The 15,163-nt window shown below is 56.9% G+C and overlaps 1 long non-coding RNA gene across 1 annotated transcript; it reads left to right on the top strand.

The window, feature by feature from the left end:
- Nucleotides 1–13,129: 13,129 nt before the first annotated feature.
- On the top strand, nucleotides 13,130–14,873 carry LOC309854189. The gene is made up of 3 exons (XR_014306128.1): nucleotides 13,130–13,216; nucleotides 13,313–13,482; nucleotides 14,639–14,873. It is a non-coding gene; the product is annotated as an uncharacterized lncRNA (long non-coding RNA).
- The last annotated feature ends 290 nt before the right edge of the window (nucleotides 14,874–15,163 follow it).

The raw sequence follows: 15,163 nt of genomic DNA, 5'->3' as shown, positions 1-15,163 counted from the left end.
CAGAGTTGGGGTGAAGGCGGGAGCAGGGGCGGGAATCACAATGCCAGCTGCCGAGGCAGCGTGGGGGACACAGGAGGGCTGGCCTCATGTCCCCATTGGGGGCTAAACAAGAACTTGGTTGTATCCTCTGGGCTTGGGGTAAATGTGGGGGTTAGAGCAGGACCTGTTCCCATTAGCGTCTGGTGTGCTCTGTTCAGTGGAAGGGGGAGCTGAGAACCCCACTCTTGGGAAGGAACTTGGGCGGCAGCAGGTGATGACCTAGTGACATGGTCAAAGGGCAGGTGGGGGCGGAGCTCTGCCCTGGGCGGGGATACTTCTCCATCTACAGCAGCTTTCCTTAAAATGAGTATTACCGTGACATCATTGTTTCCTTATAAGAGTAACAGGCGTCCACTGTTTAAAACCTAAAATGTGGGGCACCTGGGTGGCTCAGTCTGTTAAGCGTCTGCGTTCGGCTCAGGTCATGATCCTGGGGTCCTGAGCTCGAGTCCCACATCGGGCTCCCTGCTCAGCATCTCCCTCCTCTGCTGCACCCCCCAAGCATGTTCTCTCTCTGTCAAATAAAACCTTAAAAAAGAATAATAAAAAAATAAAATCTAAAATGTAGCCCCAAAACAGCAGAAAATAATCCCAGATCAGATGGGATTTGTCCTCTTAATTTTGCTGCTTTCATAAGTTGAGATAGGGCCTCAGGTGCCATTTTGTGGCCTGCCGCTCTTCCTGTGAAACACGTGCACACGCACCTGGTCTAGTTGCTTTAAAGCCATTTTCCGTGTCGTCATGTGTTGTCCCCCCACAGCCCCTCTGCAGGTCGATGAGGCTCCACTGGCTGCTGCTTCCCCAGCTGGAGGGCACAGCAGGCCAGCACCACCGAGATGGTGGCTGGAGCGTGGCTGCGGTGTAGGGATGCCAGGCGGCCGGGCTTGTCCTTCACGGGGCCTCTCCTGCAGAGCGGGCAGATCTCTTACTGGATGGCTTGGGGCCAGAAACTGCCTGGCGGTAGGACAGGCCAGAACCGGTCCCATCCTCGAGGTGGAAGCAAGTCCACGGGCAGGCCAGGGCGTGTAGTGGGGAGCGGACCAGCCCCACAAGGGCAGGAGTCCTAGGAAGGCCTGGTTCTTTGGGGGCCAACTTGGGAGGCGCGCTACCACTATAAGCACAGGTGTATTCCTTTCCCTCTCCCTTTTTTTTAAGATGGTATTCATTTATTTGACAGAGACGGAGAGAGGGAACACAAGCAGGGGGATCGGGAGAGGGAGAAGCAGGCTTCCCGCTGAGCAGGGAGCCCCATGCGGAGCTTGATCCCTGGACCCAGGGATCATGACCTGAGCCAAAGGCGGTCACCCAGCGACTGAGCCCCCAGGTGCCCCCAGATGTATTTTCCCTTATCGCTTGTCACCACGGGGTCACCCTTAACAGGGAGCCCACAGTAACTACACCACTGCCGTTGGTTAATTAGGTTGCTGAGGGTTTTTCTACTGTAAAGAGCTCGACTCTGGACACTGCCTTCGGACTAACTCCTCCCAGAAGCTCTATGTGTGAAACGCCACGCCAGCATCTCTGGGGTCATTCGCTGCGTCATGGGATCCTTGCTGCAACCCTGGTGCAGGTGACTCAGAGGAGGCTGTCTCGTTCAAGAAGATCCCTGTGCATCTCTGTACCAGCGGTCACCGCATGGGGATGGTGGCGGGGGGCGGGGGGAGCTCCCAGATGCTTTGCTAAAGATGCCAGCCCACCACCCCTCAAAAGTTTTGACCTAGCAGTCTGAGAAGGGGGGTGGCCAAGGACAGAAAACACTGCAGGCTCTTCCAGAATTTGCTGGGGAAGGGTGATGAGACACCGCGCTTTCAATGCTGGCTACCCGAGAGCTCTTTCTACTACGCAGGCCTCCTGCCTTCCAGGGCTCAGGTCGGGTACGGGACAGCCTGTGAGGAGAGCGTGGATACAGTAGTGCAGGACTCAAGACCCAGGTCTTTCTGAATATTTTGGCAGAGGCAGCGAGCAAGCTCGGGAGGGAGGAGGGGGAGCGTTTGAGCAGGTTCTGCAAGGCTGCCTTGATGCCCACGGCAGGGAGAGCAGGACGGGCTTGCCTGGCAGCCGCTGGAGTGCCTGGGCTTCAGAGGATGGGCTGGAGCCGGCTTGAGGAAAGGCCGAGTGTTGGGCTTGTGGCCTAGGGCACGGGAGGAGGGACTGGGACTGTTCTGGGGACGGTCTGGAATGCCAGGCTGAAGAGTTTGGACCTCCTTCTATGGAAGTGGGGACAGGGATGGTGACACGATCCCAGGGGCCTGGGGTGGGGCCCAGGGGACCCCCTTGCTCCAGGCCTGCAGGCTGTCCTCTAAGCAGGAAAGGGCCCACTTAGGGCCCACTCAGGACGCTCAGCAGCAGGAGGGCTGAGGGTCCAAAACAGGGTGGCAGTGAGCAGGAGGGAAAGGATGACAGGGACATGGGGACAAAGCCTCATCTCCCAGCTCCGTTCCCACCACTTGGGGGTCCCTATGCCAGGTACCAGGCAGGGTTAAGCTAAGTGCGCCCCCGCTTGCAAGCTCCAGTGAAGTGCCTCCTGGTCCCCGGACTGGTCGCCATCCCCACCTTCTGGCCCCTCAACAAGGAACGAAAACCCAGGGATTGGGTGTACGGTGGTAATGACCAGGCTCTAGAGAGCTCAGGGACACCCAGTGCAAAAGTCGCCTGGGCGCCCGCACTGCCCGCACCGAGGGGTAATTACGTGGCCGAAGACTTCGTCGTGCAGAGGGACCGCGTGGAAGTCAAGGGTGGACACCGCCAGGCTGGCTAATTGCAAGGAAAGGAGCATGGCGCCCTGACGGCGGCGGCTGAACAGCTTAACCTGGAATGACCCTGAGCCCGCTTAGGAGGGACTTGGGCGCAGCCCCCCTCCTCTGCAGTTCTCCCAAATTGCCTGGAGAGGGAGCTGGAGGCCGCAAAGCGACTCTGAGGGACAGGCGGGCCAGGTGGCCGCGGAGCGAGGATTAGCATTCCAGAGCCAAATCCGGCTCTCTGCCCTGCGTCGCTTCTGCACACCCAGACTCGAGCGGCGGCTGCCTTGACTGGGGGAGAGGAGCTGGGGGCCAGCCCAGGGAGGTCTGCGAAAACCGGCCGAGAGACATAACCGGCAGGGAGGAGGGGGCCGGAGGTTGGGGTGCGGGAGGAACATCCCCTCCCCATTTACCTGGCCCAAGACCCAAGGCCCAGCCCCCCTCCTTCCCTCCACACCCCACCCCCGCAATTGGCGGAGCCGCAGGAAGGATAGCTTGGCACATCTGTTAAGGAGAAAGCCTCAGGACCTCGCCAGGCCCTGCAAGGGGAGTGACCTGGGGCTTCCAGGTCGCGCCTTCCCAGCCTCTGCAGTGTCTACTCCCCCGGGGCTTCGCCGGAGCTCCCCCTGGGCCTGCGGGCTCGCTGCCTGGGGCAAACTCCTAACAGCAGCCCGAGCTGGCCAACCAGAAATGTGTTCCTGCGTGCCCTTTCTTTCTTTCTGGATGCTTAGCCGAATTCCCCCGAAAAATCCGACAGGGTCACCCAGAACCGGATGCCCGGAGTAGGGCCAGGTGGGTTTGCCCATCTTTGGCTGGTTTGCCCCAGTACAGCTAATCTGGTTTGGGAAATAAATCCCTGAAACTGACTAGTAAATAGCTTCTGCCCCAGGCCGCTGGCCCCTCCCCTGGGACCCCCGGGGCCTCCGCAACGTGAAGAGGTAACGCCTGGCAGCATAGCTTCTCCCGAACCGATTAGCCAGTGCCGACGTGCTTTTGGTGGTTACATTTATTTTTAATTTTTAATTTTATTATTATTTGGGGGGGGGCTGGTTAAATATTTTAATACCACCCTGGAGCGAGTCCCCTTCTGCAGGGGAACTTGAGAGAACAGGTGCCTCTCCCTGCACAGCGCCCCCTGGTGGTGCTCACCGCGGGGTGCGGGGGTGCGCCCAGCCTGGCTTCAGGCCGGGGAGGGTGGGGTCCAGGCCCTGGTTTTGGGGTAGTTTCCAACAGCTTCACCCACCCCATCTCCTTCCCCAGGGCCAAAGCTAATAATTGAAGCACCGATTTGACATAAAAGACTCTCCCCCACCTGATAAATGAAAACGAAACTGTGTAATATGATTGCATGTAGGGTAGAAAAACCACAATATTTTTAAAAGTCCCACAGAACCCCCCAAATACCCATTTGTGTGTGAATGTAAACGTGTAGGAAAAGATCTCCAAGGAATTCATACCAGTTAGCTTGGTATTAATTTTGAGAACAAGGAAGGGAATTGTCTTTGGAGTCTATGCTTTATGTAGGGTACCCTCAGCTTTCCATCCCATATGCTTTGTGTTATGGGCTGAACTGCACCCCTAAAAATTCTCATTGGAGTCCTAGCCCCAAGCACCTCAGGGTGCCACCTTCTTTGGACATAGGATCGTTGCAGACGGAATTAGGTACAAGGAGGCCACACCAGAGTCGGGTGGGGCCCCTAATCCAAGCTGACTGGTGTCCTTATGTAAAAGGGACATTTGTTCACAGACACACACGCAAGGAGAACATCATGTGAACACAAAAGCAGAAATGGGCGATGCATCTGCAAGCCAAGGAATGCCACATATTGCCAGAGGACCATCAGAAGCCAGGGGAGAGGTGTCGGACGGGGTGCCCCCCCCCAAAGGACTTGATAGCACCAAACGCCTGGGTCTGGCCCCCAGAACTGTGAGGCTATAAATTCCTGTTGCCTGAACCTCTCTGCAGTGGTTTGATCCAGCAGTCCCAACACACCAACACACTTTGTAGAGCTAAATATTGCACCGGGAGAAAGAGATCCCTCCCAACAGAGGTCGGAATGCATAATGAGTATCACTTATGAAATGAAAATTCGGGGCACCTGGGTGGCTCGGTCAGCCTGACTCTCGGTTTCAGCTCAGATCATGATCTCATGGGTCATGAGATTGAGCCCCAGGTCAGGCTTCGCACTCAGGGGGGCGTCTGCTTGAAGATTCTCGCTCTCTGCCCCTCCCCCCACTTTTGTGTGTAGGCATTGGCAAGCGCTCGCTCCTCTCTCTCAAATAAATAAATCTTAAAAAAAAAAAAAAAGAGGGACGCCTGGGTGGCTCAGTCCTTAAACATCTGCCTTTGGCTCAGGTCAGGATTCCGGGGTCCTGGAATAGAGCCCCACATCGGGCTCTCTGCTCAGCAGGGAGCCTGCTTCTCCCTCTCCCACTCCCCCCTGCTTGTGTTCCTTCTCTCGCTGTGTCTCTCTCTGTCCAATAAATAAATAAAGAGGTCATTTGCCCTCCATAAACCCAAACCTTAAAAAGAATTTTTTTTAATTTAAATTTAAACCTGTGACTTTCCAAAGCACATTATTGAGATGCTAGACCCCAGACTCTAGCCCCACGCCCTGTGTTCACCCCTGGGTCTTGGCGTGTGCTGCAGTGGTCACCCATTACTGACCCTTTTAGGGATGAGGGTGACTTGCCCCAGCTCACACAGTGTGAGTGACCCTGCAGGGCAGGAGCTCAGGCTGCTGGCCCCCAAACCCAGGCCCCTTTGCTCTTCTCAGGGTGCCGTACCCACTCCCAGGGTTCCGGCCTCTGACCCATCCCACATTCAACAGCCGTGGTGGGCACAGCGGCACCCAGCGGGTGGTGGGAAGACCCACGCCCCCTAACCTTGAAATCCAGCAGCCCAGGATTCAGTCCTAGCTCTGCCATTTACACCCAAGTGACCTTGGGGGGAAGCACTGCCCACTGGCCGAGCCTCAGTTTCCTCTTCCAGGAGATCATGAAAAGCCCTTTACAAACTATAAAGCCCTGCACAGCAGGGAGTTGTGATGTGTCTGGTACCTTATTCTGATGTCACATTTTGCCTAAAACAGGGTCAACTTTTCCTGGCTGCCCCTGGAAGGCCCTACCGGTGACACCATCTCCCACCACTTAAGTTGGATCACCCTATCCAGGCCGTGAGCACAATTTTTTCCTCTTTCCCATCGGCTAAGTCCTGCCTACTTCCCAGGTCTTGCAGGAGGCAGAAGAATAGCTCCCCCTCCCCCCGCCCTGTGCAAAGTCATCCCCTCCTCAACCCTGGAACCTTACGTGGCCAAGGGGACTTGGGACCTGTGATTAGGTTCAATATTACAAGCTGGGGAGAGTCTCCTGCAGCATCACAGCAGGAGGACAGAAGGTCAGAACCAGAGGAGGAGGCGGGAGGCCAGAAGCAGGTCAGAGCAAGATTGGAAGGTGCTGCTTGGAGCCCGGAGAATGGGCAGGGGCCACCAGCCAAGGCAGGCAGGCAAGGAGACAGATCCTCCTAGACCTCCGGAACAACAGCAGCCCGGCTGCCACTTTGGTGTTAGAACTTCTGACCTCCGGAACTGTTAGATAATTGTTAGATAATAAGCCACTGAGTCTGTGGTGATTGCTGCGGCTGCCACAGGAAGCTGGCGCCCCCGTCCTAGGTGTTGGCAGGCATATTCCTTTTAACCCTCACCACACCCTTCTCCAGTGGGCACAATTAGCATCTCCGTTCCACAGCCAAGAGAACTGATGCTCAGAGAGGCCGAGGAACTTGCCCAAGGTCACACAGCGGGTGAAATGAGCCGGGATTCGAACGCCTTCAGTAAGGGGCCCGCAGTCCCGGCATGGCCGCGTCTCAGACATCTTATCTCTTACTAGTTCCCTCCACTGCGGGGCAAACCCTTCCTGCACGTGGGTTGGTTCTGTCCCTTGAAACCAGACCCTTGGATTTCTTGAGGTCCTGGCTCGCTGGTGCTTTGATGTCGGGGTGTCGGGGTGGGGGGGTAGTCAGGGGAGGTGTGGCCCACCCCACCCCCAGGAGGCAGACTCTTGGCAGATGGATGGATCCCTGCTTGGGGCCTAAACAGAGGCCATTCGCAGGGGAACTGGCACGGCTGAGATGTCACATCACAGTCCCTGCCACTGCCCGGCTACTCTCAAAGGCCGGACAGAGAGGACCCACCCTGCTCCCCGACCCTGTCTCTGTGTGTGTAGGTGTAGGAGCAGGGGCTGTCAGCTCATTCTTCTCCCCAGCCCCCGCCCCCACCCAGTGGGACCCCGCTGCTGGGGAGCATTGGCAAATCCCCTCCCCCCATCCCTGGGAGCCCCAGGCTGGCCTGGTCCCTCTTCAGGAGGCCACAGCCAAGCTGCCTCCATCCTGTGACCTGAGCCCTCCAGTCCTCTGAGCCCCCTCCTCCCTAAGCCAAGGACCCAGCTCCTCTGCAAACTCCACCCCATCGCCTAAAATAACTCCTCTCCGCCCTGCTCTCTCCCTCCCAGGCTCCTGCTGGTGTTAACATTCTCCCAGCCAGGCGCCAGCCAGACCAGGCCGGTAATTAGGTTAACTCCCCTCCTGCTAGGGAGGTTGGCTGGTTGGGTGCCTGGGCCGGGGTGATTGCAAATGCTTTTTTTGTGGGCTGGGGTGACTGTGTGTGTGTGGTGCAGGTGGACATGTGGGTGTGCCTATGTGTTGGGGGGCCGACGCTAGAAGCTTCGAAAGCAAATGCCTGGTGTACCTGCATTGGGCTGGGCTCAGGGAAAAGAGGGGGTGCGGTGGGACCCTTGAGATCCCGCTGGTGCCCATTTGGAGCAAGCCAAGAAGTGCCCGGGTGCCTCCCAGAGCATCCTGTCCTACCAGAACTTTCCACAGCTGCCTGTGCCGAGGGCTCTATGACAAAGGGTGAGGCACAGACACTGCCTGGCCGCCCCCTCCCCTTCCCTGCAGGAGCCCAGGGCAACCACAGCCGCCTTTGTGGGACCGCTACTCTGCACCACATACCTACTAGGCATGGGAATGGTGTGAGGACAATTAGCCAACTGAGGCTCAAGTCAAGTGACCTTGCCCGTGGTGATTGCTCGCTGGGACCTGTGACCCCAGCCCAGGGGGCTTTCTACAGGGAGGAGCAGGGTCAGCAGCCTGACTGTCAGAAGGGAGGGTCGGTCGCTGCAGGTGGGAGAGGCCTCAGGGCGGGGCACAGGGACCACGCGCTGGTGCTGGGCACCAGGCCAGGCTTCTCCACGGGGCCCTGGCATGGCTTGGGCATATGTACTGCGATGTGGGTCTCAATGTTGAAAACCAGCACGTCAAGCCTGCCTCATCCTGGGCCACGTGGCTCACCCGAGGCTGAGCTCAAACACGAGCTGATTTCGAGAAAGCGCTTGATAGCAAGCCGCAGAGAAGGCACTCGGGGGAATGAGAATGTGGAACTCTCGAATTGCTCAAAATTTCACGGGCAACATGCTACATTATAAGTTTGACGCTATACTCCCCAGGGCGGCAGACCCTTCCAGAAGAGAGAGTTAGTCCGGAAGGACAGCCTGGAAGAGGAGGCTGCTGAGGGCCAACAGGAGGTCATCTCACTCCAGACCCCAGACCTCTTGCCCAACCTCAACCTGCCCACCCTGCCGAGGCTGTGGAGCCTTGAGCAAATTACTAAACCTCTCTGGGCCCCAGCTTCCTCACTAGGAACACGGAGCTGACACTGCCCACTGCCAGGCTCGTGGCAAAAACTAAGTAACGAAGTCCACAGCACACCATGGGCATTCACTCGATAAATGGTGACTGTCTTTGTCATTTTCCTTCCTTGGAGGTCAGGGCCCTCCTGGGGCTCACGGGCAGGCTTCCTGGTCTGAGAACAGGGGCTGCTGGAAGGAAGGCTCTGGCCAGGTCCAGCGGGAGTCAGAGATAAAGAAGCGGGGGTCCATGGGCCAGCCACAGGCAGAGCAGACAAGCAGGACCTACCCGCACCCTGTTCTGCTTTGCCGGAGCAGGCCTCGGGCTCGGGAGGCAAACTCAGCCAGCCAGGGGCCCTGCCAGAAGTCATTAAAGCAGGGCCGGGGGGAGAAGGAGGTGCTGCTGCCGTCAGTTGAGCCGGAGATCTTTGGTAGCGTGCAATGAAGTGCACCACGCTTGAGCCCGTCGCCACATGTGGGCACGGACACATGCACAATCTTTCCCAGGTAGACGGCTGTCTCCCTGTCCCCCCCCCCCCGACAGCCTGCTCCAAGCCATCTGCGCCTCCCCGGAACGGGGCACCCCAGTGGGTGTGCTGGGCTTGGGGGACCCTGGAGCTTCCCGGGGGGGCTCCCACCTAGCTCTGCCTCGAGTCCCGCCCCCAGCCCACTCTGGCTGCTGCCCCCGCTGCTGGGGTGGGGCCTGGGGCTCTGGCGGATCCCGACAAGGACACCTTTCACGTGAGGCAGGACAGTCGGGAAAGGCCCTCCTAGGAGCCACAGAGCCTGGGTTAAAACCCACGGAAGGACCCTTGATCGATCCACTCCCGCCTCTGGGTGCCTGGGGGTCCCGGTTGCTGTGGGTGTCCTCCTTCCAAGGCAGGCCATCTCTCTATCCCGGGGTCTGATGTGCTGGTGCACGCACACACGTGTGCATGCCGAGTGTGTATGTGCTGTGTGTCAGGACATGTGCACTGTGGCGTGCAGCCGCGTGTTACCGGGAGGTGCGGCCATTTCACGACCGAGGTGTGTGGGACGAGAGGATATGGCGTGAGGGGGGCGGGGCTGGTGTGAGGCGTGCACGTGACCTGAGTGTGGACACGTGTGCAGGGTGTGTACCTGAGGCACGGGTACGGGACATGTGTGGGGGGCATGTCTACGGGCGTGTGTGGAGGGTATGAAGGAGTGCGGAGACACACATGAGGCACGTATGGGACAGTGCGTGGGGCACGTACACGAGGTATAGTCGAGTTGTGCATGAGTCTGGTGTGTGTGCTGTGTAGACGTGTGCAGGGGGTTCAGACGACCAGAATCTAGTCTGCTGGCAGGCGGACACGGGAAATGAAACCGGGTCACATCCTCCAGGACAGCCTCAGCTGCCCTCTCCACAGCCATCCTCCCCACTCCCCTCCCCCTGACCCTGACCCTGACCCCCACCCTGTGTGCCCTGTCCCAGGCACATGGACCCGGGGGGTGGGGTGCTCTAGGCCCTGTACACTCTCCGGGGCTGAGGGTCCCCAAGCCATGGCACTTGCCCAGGGGGACAGCTTGGATGCTTCCTGGACCTGGACATAGGATGAAGGGACGATGGCTGGTGTGTGATGGCCTCCGGTGGCCTGCTATGGAGAGAGAGGAGGCATCCGTCTCGGGCTGCCCCCTCCCCCCTCCCTCTGCTGACACCCACCCCTCGCTTCCACCCCACCTCCTGCCACCCTTTTCTCTCCACACCCTGCCTTCCCTCCGCTGGGCATTTAAAAATGCGTTTTCTCAAAATACAATAAACATACAGGAAGTGCAGAAATTGTACAGATACAGCTCCCTGAATTTTCACAAACAGGACACACCCAAGCACCCCGCATCTAGTTCGAGGAACAGAACACTCCCAGCCCTCCGTGCGCTCCTTCTAGTCCCCGGCTCCAGGGAAAACCAGCATCCTGACTTCTTTTTTTTTTTTTTTTTAAGATTTTGTTTATTTATTTGACAGAGATCACAAGTAGGCAGAGAGGCAGGCAGAGAGAGGCAGGGAAGCAGGCTCCCCGCTGAGCAGAGAGCCGGATTCGGGGCTTGATCCCAGGCCCCTGGGATCATGACAGGAGCCGAAGGCAGAGGCGCCACCCACTGAGCCACCCAGGTGCCCCAGCATCCCGACTTCTGACACCGTAGGTTAGTTTTGGCTCATGGGTCAGTTTTAGCCCCCACATCGGAGCCCCTCCCTCAACCCAGAAGCAGCACGAACTCGTCCCTGAATGCGGGAGTGAGGGGAAAGCCACGAGACTGTGTGGTCTACCCTCGTCACAGACACCTGTTGACGTCTCCACAGCCCCCACTAAGTTCCATAGCTTGACAAGGAACAAGTGGCTTCTGTGTGTTCGTTGAGGCAGCGCTAGCTGCTATGACAGGGAATGCCAAGTGCCAGCGACTTATCACTACTCATCATTTCTCAGTCTCTAACAGTCCTGGGCTGATGTGCCTGGTAGGCAGGCAAGCTCTCCTCCACGTGACAACACAGGGACCCAGACTCTTTCCCGCTTGTGGCTCCCTCACCCCTCTGCAGGGCTTTGTGCATCCTGCCAGCAGGTGGGGGAAGAGAGGAGAAAGAGGGCACACCTGCTTCTTGGGCTCCTCTGCCAGCAAAATGTCCCTTCTGCCCACAGTCCATTGGTGAGAATTAGTCACATGGTCTGTCTGCGTGCAAAGAATGCTGGGAGTTGTAGTCCTTGGATGGGTATTCCCATTCCATTGATGACTATCCTCTCTGGAAGGGGAGCGTGAACAGGTGGGGGGCATCTCTGTCACTGCGGGCCTCGTGGGAAGGGAGGGCCCAGAAAGGACATGGTGTCTGCCCTTGCATCTACCTTGCCTGGCAAGCAGAGTTCACTGACTCAACGCCTCATTCACTTATCCATTTAAATGACTCACTCATTCCTTCAATTGCAAATTCATATAGTCATTTTCCCCTGCATGCTTTCCACGTGCTATATTTGCTCATCTGTGCACACGCATCCATACACGTGTCTATACCTCCCGTATACCTGTAAGACCTAGTCAAGCCCTAAGGGCACCGTGGCTGGGCCAGCGAGGGTCACACACCCACCATGGGCACCGTTCAGAGGTCGGGGTCCCAAAAGACCCCGGTGGAAAGAAGGACGTACTGAGGAGCCAGGGAATTGGCAACCTGGTTCTGGGAGCCCTGTCCCTCCTGCAGGGACTACATTCAAGAGCCTAAGTGGGTTCCAGCCTTAGTGGGGAAGGGAAGCTGGTTGCCCCAGGCCCAGGGAGGAAAGGTAAGACTGTGCAGCTCTGAGGCCAGTGGTTTTGGGGGGACAGTTGGGTTTTAGACTCAAATCATTGCCCTGGTCACCTACGGACTAGGGGGCTGTGGGCAGCTCTGAACCTCTCTCATCCCCGGCGTCCTCATCTGTGAGATGGGACAATGATCTCCAGCTCACAGGCTCATCACGAGGATTTGAAAGACTGAGAAATGAACACACTGCTGGGACCACGGCGAGTGGAGAGTGTGAGCCCCTCCCGCTCCTGAGTCCGCTTGATGCTGCTGCTGCTGCTGCCGGCCCCCCACCTCTAGTCCACGATGGCCTTGGGCCACGGTGGGGGCGGAACCCCTGGGACAGTTATGAGGCTTGGTGGGGTGACGTCCCCTGCAAAGCTCTAAGGCAGAAACAGGCAGGGTCCATAGCCTCAGAGAGGAACCCCCTCTTCATACCACGTCGCCAGTGCCATGAAAAGCTCCCTTCCTTCACGTGCCCACACCCCAGGGATTTGTACCCTCCAAAAGTTCCCTAATGAAGGCGATGCTTACCCCGGACCAAGTGCCCCCTATGGGAGATTCACAGGCGAAGGCGAAGAGAGCAGGAGGCAAGAGGGAGGAGGGGCGGCGAGCAGGGGAAGCGGCTGCTTCTGCTCATTTTTTATTAAAGATCCACTTCAAGGTCAGCCCTGCCCGTCGGCCACAGGGGACTCCTCAATTTCCTAGGCTCTGGAGAGAGAGAGAAAGAGAGAGGGAGAGAGATGTGCCAGAGGAGGAGAAGGAAATGGACGGGAAGAGGAAGCCTGTGGTGGGCTAGGCAGGGGCACTAGGAGAGAAGTGACGGCCCCCTGAATGCAGTGTAGACCCCACATAATGCTGGGCATAGACGAGGCACCAGGGTGTCAGGGATGGGACCAAGGAAAAGGACCACTTCAGAGAAACGCTGATGGGTTAGGCTGGGGGCAGAGTAAGCAGTTAAGGTACCAGGACAGGGCGAGTGACCCAGATGCCCAGGGCTTATCATTTGCCAGAACATCACTGGCTTAACACACACATCACCAATTTACTTCGGGCTCTCATCCTGAGAACTATAATAATTAGAAAAGGAGCACGACAGTCAGGCAGGTATTACTGGCCCCATTTTGCAGATGAGAAAACTGAGACTCTGCAAGGCTTAGATCACTCTTCCAAATCTACACAGCTAGTCAGTGGCAAATCTGGCTCCAGACCCCACTCTTCCCACGGAGTCTGTCACACCCTCCCCACGCTTTGGGCCCAACTCAAGACTCTCCTCCAAAAATACCTCCCAGATTGTTCCCATCGCTTCCTGAGGGCTCAAGTCCAGCCAGTCTTGGAAGACATTTCAGGCACCTTGACCCCTCCTCTGCCTGCATGGAGGACAGTGGCCGTGCCTTCAGAGTCCGCAGAGCCACAGCCAACAGGGACACACCAGACACACACTCTTCACCTCCTGGAGGACCAACAAGTCCAGGTGGCCTCAGACAGTCACCTCTTGTCTTATGTGCCCTGGGTGGCTTTGCACAAATCTCCTGGAGTTGAGGTTCAAGGGACTATTTTTATCTCCCAGTTCCAGGCCTTTCTCTCCGGTGAGAAAAGGATTATGCAATCGCCCAACATCCACCGCCCGGCTGGTGCCGTCTCTTGCAAACGCCTGCTGGCCGCGTGTGCTTGAATCCTGCCATCCTTCTGTGGCCGACCCACGTGTCTCACACAAGTGTCACCGTGTGCTGTGCGGAGGTAGGCCAAAGAAGGGGACTGCTGAATGCAGTCTAAATCCATGGTGACAGGGCCGGGAGGCATGCCAGGCGAAGGAACAGCCCAGGGCTGGAGGGGTATGAGCTCTCGGGCAGGTGAGGGCCACAGCATTGGGTCTTCAAGTTCAGGAGGATGATCTGGGGGTCTACTGCAGAGTATGACTCTGTAGATACAGTGGATTAAAGATGGCCGCCAAGGGGCGCCCAGCTGGCTCAGTCAGTGGACCATGGGACTCTGGTTTTTTTTTTTTTTTAGAATTTTTATTTATTTATTTAACAGACAGAGATCACAAGTAGGCAGAAAGGCAGGCAGAGAGAGAGGAAGGGAAGCAGACTCCCTGCTGAGCAGAGAGCCCAACGTGGGGCTCGATCCCAGGACCCCGAGATCATGACCCGAGCCGAAGGCAGCGGCTCAACCCACTGAGCCACCCAGGTGCCCGGACCATGGGACTCTTGATCTCAGGGTTATGAGTTCGAGCTCTACCCTGGGTGCAGAGATTACATAAAAATAAATGTAAAGATTTTGTTTATTGGGGGTGCCTGGGTGGCTCAGTGGGTTAAGCCTCTGCCTTTGGCTCAAGTCATGATCCCAGGGTCCTGGGTTCAAGCCCCACATTGGGCTCTCCGCTCAGCAGGGAGCCTGCCTACCTCACCTCCCCCTCTGCCTGCCTCTCTGCCTGCTTGTGATCTCTCTCTGTCAAATAAATAAATACTTAATAAAATATTTTTTTTAATTATTTTATTTATTTATTTGAGAGAAAGAGAGAGCATGAGCCAGGGGAGGGGAAGAAGGAGAGGGAGAAGCAGACTCCGTGCTGAACAGAGAGCCAGATGCGGGGCTCGATCCCGGGATCCTGAGATCATGACCTGAGCTGAAGGCAGACACTTTACTGACTGAGCCACCCAGGTGTTCCCTAAAAATAAAATCTTAAAATGAAAACAAACAAACAAAAAAAGATGGCCAGCCACTGCTTGCTCCTCCTTCCATCAAGAGGTGGGATCTATGTCCCCCACCTTTGAATACGAGTGACAATGCACTCTTCTAAACCCACTGCGGTCTCTAACTGCTTTGGCCAATAAAAAAATGGGGAAAATTGTGTCGTGCCCTACATCCTCTTCTTCGGAACACTTGCGTTCAGAGTCCTGAGCTGCCATGGGAGAAGTCTGAAGACTCCACTGGAAACACCACACGGAGAGACCCAAGAGAAGGAGAGACGGCGCGCTGAGTCCCGCCCCATAGCCGTCCCCGCCAGGGGCCCCGGGCATGTGAAGGAAAGTGTCCTGGAACTTCCAATCCACAAGCCACCCCTTTGCTGAAAACCATCCCATGAAAAGTGACCCCATTCAATGCCTTGCGGAGCAAAAGAATCACCTAGCCAATCCCTGCCCAAATTTCTGACCCCCAAACTTGTGAGACATAATAAAATTGGTGTTGTCTTGAGTCGTTAAATTTTGGAGTATTTGTTACACAGCAATAGCTATCGTTAGCATAAGTCTGGACAGAGACTTGGACAGCAGCGTATTCAACAAGCATGCAGGGCGCCTGGGTGGCTCAGTGGGTTAAGCCGCTGCCTTCGGCTCGGGTCATGATCTCAGGGTCCTGGGATTGAGTCCCGCATTGGGCTCTCTGCTCAGCAGGGAGCCTGCTTCCTCCTCTCTCTCTG

This window comes from Mustela nivalis, assembly GCF_964662115.1.
Source record: "Mustela nivalis genome assembly, chromosome: 19".
NCBI lineage: Eukaryota > Metazoa > Chordata > Mammalia > Carnivora > Mustelidae > Mustela > Mustela nivalis.
The sequence above is the reverse complement of the archived record's forward strand: the minus strand, read 5'-3'. Positions and strand labels throughout refer to the sequence as shown.